The sequence below is a fragment of the Sinocyclocheilus rhinocerous genome, unplaced genomic scaffold (assembly GCF_001515625.1).
Source record: "Sinocyclocheilus rhinocerous isolate Xijiao unplaced genomic scaffold, SAMN03320098_v1.1 scaffold522, whole genome shotgun sequence".
In the NCBI taxonomy this organism is placed as follows: Eukaryota; Metazoa; Chordata; class Actinopteri; order Cypriniformes; family Cyprinidae; genus Sinocyclocheilus; species Sinocyclocheilus rhinocerous.
This window is the reverse complement of record NW_015625031.1, coordinates 105,121-110,814: the sequence shown is the minus strand read 5'-3', so window position 1 is coordinate 110,814 and position 5,694 is coordinate 105,121. Positions and strand designations below refer to the sequence as shown.

The following is a 5,694-nucleotide window of genomic DNA, read 5'->3' as shown; positions in this document are numbered from 1 at the left end:
TGTTGACCCCTGCTACAACTACAATGTCCTGGACGATCCATGGAGAGCCACCATTCCTCTCAAATAATGTGTGACACTTGGGTCAGCTGGAATGGCTGGTACCGTCTCTTCATTCAGGGTCAGAGTGTTCAGATGCAAGACACGTGTGTTGAGGAGTATAGTTGTGGCACTAATGCTCCACTCTGGCTGAACGGAGAACATCCAGCAGTTGAGGATGGAGTGGTCACTCGAGATGTCTGCAGTCACTGGGACAATAACTGCTGCTATTTCCAATCCAATCCCATTAAAGTAAAAGCCTGTCCAGGAGATTATTATGTCTATGAATTTGTTAGTCCAACTACCTGCAATTTGGCATACTGTGCAGGTAAATATATTTATATGTGCTCTCTGTTTATGTAAGAGATCATAATTTTTTATGATTTTTTTTTTCCAGATGCAAGGAACATAAACGCTACCTCTATTACTGTAATGCCAGAGACAACCATAACTACAGAAACTACAATCAAAACAACAACGACTGGTAATATAATGTGTTGTATTACAGTCTGGAGGATTATTTTTTATATATGAGCAAATCAGATCCATGTTATGTGTTCTGAAACATGTAAGGAATTTAACACATTAAAAAAAGTGTTAAATTTAGTAGAACTAGTTCATTTACAGATCACCATTTGTACTTGATTCAGGATCTGCTGATAGTTCAAATGATGTGTCAAAGATTCTGTTACTAATTTGAAAACAAGGAGACTAAGAGCAATAATCAGTCAAGTGGCCAGAATGTTTAGTATATGGATATACGTATATGGTAATGTAACAGCTTATATCCACTACACTTAGTTAGGATAAACATAGAATTGTAAGTTCTATTGGTGGTGTAATATATAAAGCTGAGAATTGGTTGATAACTGTGGGTAAATAAGCAGTGGTGTAAATTTGTGTCTGAAAGAACAGAAGAGAAATAAAGAAAATAAATTGATTCGGTCATTTATTACATTTACATTTTTGCATTTAGCAGACGCTGTTTTACAAAACAACTTCTCCTCCTAGTTAATAGAAATCCCTGTTCTGAACTCAACTGCTCTGAGGACGAAAGGTGCGGGATGAAAAATGGTGTTTACGACTGTTTATGTAACGACGACCAACCCAGACCACAACCTGACTCTTTCGGTTGGTATCATTCCACAACAAAATGTGAAAAATACAGTTTTTTAGTCATTAATCACATTGGCTTTTTTTCTCTCTCAGATTTCTCAGAAACCTGTGAAAGCAGCTCTGGCTCCTTGTCTGTGTCTCGCTGTCAGCTCTTTGAGGCTGGATTTCCAGCTGACGTCTTACACCTCAATGATCCCAGCTGCAAAGGAATGGTCCGGAATGGCAGAGTGGAATTCCATTTTGATAACGATGAACATGTCTGTGGTACAAATCTTGTGGTAGGACTAACTATGTATGATCTATTGAAATACATGATCCAAACATTTGTAATGCCTGAAATAACCAGTAGAGTTAGATTTGACCATGCGGGAATCTCTTTGAGATTTGAGAAATCTCTAGGGAAGATTGTTGGGCTCTTACAGTTTGTTACAGATTGATTCTTTGGAGGGCCCAAACAGACCACCCTAGACCACCCAGACAAAACCAGCATGGTGTGGTTTAATTCCAGGCTGCAATGCAGGTCAGATTGTGCAGAGGACTTGAGTGGTTCCCGTGGTCTTGTCCCGATGGCCATCTAGTTGACGTGGTCTTCACAGGAGATCTGTCTCTAGGGCTCATCTAGTTGACATGGTCTCTATTGACATTGAGGGATGTAGAAGTCATCTCTAGGTGCTGATCTACCATCTGGTCTGGATACGGACTGGATCCAGATGGCTATGGTGATCTCGGAATAAGAATAAAAAGGACTAATATTTCCGGTTCCGGTTGACCTATTTAATGCAGCCTAACAATCCTTTAACAGATTTGAATTATATAAATGCGATAGTGTGTTATGTGTATGCCAGGTTAAAGAGATGTGGTCTTTAATAGATTTAAACTGATAGAGTCTGTCAGTTTAATAAGAAGGGTGCACAAGACCTCATCACATAAAATACTTGAACTTGTGCCCACATTCTCCACCATTAATATGTAACCCACCATTATTTGACTTGACTGCTATTTTTTCATTCAATTTGAGCTAATTTACAAACATATGTATATATGTTGTCACAGGCCAATGGCACCCACTTCATCTACAATAACTTTATTCTGGGGACACCGAGGTCAGAAGGTCTCATCAGCAGAAAGAAAATCCTTAAGCTTTCTTTCAGCTGTGTTTATCCTCAAACACAAACACTTTCCATGAATATGGCAATCAACCCACTGGAGAGGTGTGAGTCAAATATGATTTCTGATTAGTTCACAAAATGGAATTTTCTCACAATCATATTGTTCAAACTCTCATGCCTTTATTTGTTCTGTGGAGTTGTACTGGTTGTTTACTGTTAATTCTCTTGAGGATTTTCAAGCTCCAAAAAAGCTCCACAGGTATATTATAAAAATGGCCTATATGACCGATATGAGGAAATCATTATTCAGTAAGATGAGACTCAAACAAACAAATAGCTTACAATTCAGACATCACTACTTCTTTAATGAGCTCTCACGAATGCACCACCAAAAAGAGCTAGGTCAAAATTTTCCGTGATGAATGATGAAAAAGTTTTTCAGTGAACTAATCTCTTAAGCAGAAAAATAAATGTCTAAATAAAGTAATTATGGTAATATTTTCTAAACCAAAAATATATATTTTACCCTTAAAACTAAGTAATTTTAAAATGGATCTGTCCATTATTTCAACAGCATTGTGCACGAGACCCTCCCCGCTGGTGAAGGCAGATATCAGGTTCGGATGACTCCATATGAGGATGATGAGTTTACCCAGCCCTTCACTGGTAAAGTGGATGCAGAGCTCGACCAGAAGATGAATGTGGAAGTTCGTGTTGAGGGGGTTGACAGCCACCAGTTTGCCCTGGTAATGGACACGTGTTGGGCTACACCTGTGAACGATCCTGATTACAGTCTCCGCTGGGATCTCATCGTCACAGAGTAAAGCTGTTTCTAATCCTTAAAGCACAGATTCCATTTTTTTCCACATTAAATGAAAATGTGATGATTTACAATAAATCACTTTAGGGTTGAATGTCTCTATTGAAATCAAAATTTTATTTGTTGATTGTCATAATTGATATTCTCAGGTGTCCCAATCCAAATGACCACACAGTGGAGCTGCTGCAGAACGGCGTCTCGACATCCAGTCGTTTCTCCTTCAGGATGTTCATCTTCACTGCAAACTCCACTAAGCTTTACCTGCACTGTGCTGTTCACATTTGCCTTCTGTCAAGCAATATCTGCTCCTCAGTGAGTTTTGAATATGTGGAGATTTACGAATCTGCCATTTATAAACTCCTTTGATCAAACACTAAATATCAGCCCTTAATGTGTCCCTGGTGGTGAGGTTTGCTGTCCTCTGCTGGAGACTTTGTGCACTCCTTTATCATTCATTTTTGTTCAGTGATTTTTACACAGATGGATTTTGCCTCTTTCTCTTTTAGGACTGTAACTCTGGACACCAGCGGAGAGAGGGCAGGTCTCTGGACTTCCATGACAGTGCTTCCTTATCCATTGGTCCTCTGACGATGTCTGAAGGGATTACAGGTGAACATTTCATTTATTTTAATCATTTGTAAATAAAGGTATCTGTTGATTTCTGCTGTCAACACATTACGTTATATTCCCTGTTGACAGATAAGTGGGTCCCAGAGCAAGTGAAGGTATCTGAGGCATCTTGTCTGTGTGGTTCTCCGATGCGGTTACTTGTCCTGATGAGTGCCCTGACCCTCTTTTAGTTTATTAACACACACACACACACACACACACAGATTTTTAGTGGCATTTTAATGAATGTGACACTGATGCCACACTGGTTTTGGGTTTTTATTTCCTTATTTCACATGGACTTTGTCTATTTTCCTACAAGCATAAAAACAAATAATTTACATGAATTGTTATTTACTACATTTAGCTTATTTTATTAAAGAAAATGTTACAGTAAGAAAGACAATCAAATTCATGTTTATTCAAATCATGTGAAGAAAACATTAAAAGTGCCATTCATGTTGCATTCTTCCTTTCAGTTCTGTAACTTTTAAGAAATGCATACACTTATGCTACAATTCAGGAAAGTATTTCTATAATAGACTTTCAAAAATTATCTGGTCAATGTACACGATGGAAAGTAAGAGGTAAAGTTAGGAAAGGGGAAATACAAAACACAAAGGGGAAATAAATGTGATGTAAATTGAAGCAAGGTGGCTTCACATTCTGTATTTTGAAATCAAATACTTTCAGTAATATTATGAATAAGAGATTATTGATAGTGTTATCTTTTTTAATAGTATCTTTGCAATTGTTTTGCTTGATGTTGATACTATCTATAATAAAGTGTGAGAAGTGGGTTTAAAACTTCATTTCTAAAGGTTTTGAAGAATGTTGTAGCTCTGGTTGATTTGTTCTTATGTAAGATGAGGTCAGGTTCAGACAATGCTCAAATGAACAAACTGTTCTTGTATTGTTCTTGTTCTCAGTTCAAGAAGGTGAAGAGAAACTGAAACTGAAGAGCTGGATAGGACAGTGATACAAATATGTGCATATCATGCCTGTACAGTCCTATGTTAACATGCAGATTTTTGCATGTTTATACATCTTAATGTCCTTTATAATTATGGAAATTAACTTATTTGGCCACATTTAATCAACAGTCAGTGGACAGTCAGTCTGTGATGTCAGTGGACAGTGACCATGTTATGTGATATTGGCATGCTGAAAGATTTATATATAGAATGTAAATATGTTCCATCCAAATTTGTTGTTAAGATCAAGATTTGTTGTTATTTAAGAATGTAAACTGTTGTATTAGGGCTAGGGTTCATACCTGTTTTACAAATATATACCAATTTCTCTAAATGTTTGTAGTGATTATGCTGCTCTAATGGTCTTTAATTGGTTAAGCTGTGTGTTTAGGGTAGATAAAACTGAAGTATGTATATACAGGGGTTAAATTGGGATTTTTTTATGTGTGTGTGTGTGTGCGGGGGGGGGTTCTCTATGGTATGGAGCATATACAGTATATGTAAATCTATAAGGAGTAAAATGTGTTTTCTTTACCAAGAAAATAGCAAGATGAAAACCACTATTTTCTGTTTCAAACTTTCACATAGCATCTTTAGGTTATAATAACATTAAAAATCCAGATTTTGATTTTCAAAGATTTATTATAAAATTTTATTATTTTTTCCCCAAAATGCAATAAATCCATTTAATCAATATAAAAGTTATTTTTCATGTTGAAAATACACAACAAAGTAAGTTGATCCGAACAATAAACCATTAAACCTCAGAAATGACATTTCCCTTACATTCAACTTCCAAAAGTGCATTCATCTTTGCCATGTTACTTTCATTTAGTTGACTAGTGCTATACGCTGTATTAACAAAAACATAAATGGCATAAATAAAAACTCTTACACTGACAAGCTACTCAATATCACGTTCATAATCGAATGCGACTCATCTGCCATTATGAACGCGACATTGCAGTCATCTATGGCTCTGTGTATTAAATGCCGCTCCATCTGAAAGCACGTGATGGAGATTTACTGT

General features: G+C 36.8%; 1 pseudogene; it reads left to right on the top strand.

The window, feature by feature from the left end:
• Positions 1 to 3,881, top strand: part of LOC107748180 (uncharacterized) — a 73,262-nt pseudogene extending 69,381 nt beyond the window's left edge.
• The last annotated feature ends 1,813 nt before the right edge of the window (positions 3,882 to 5,694 follow it).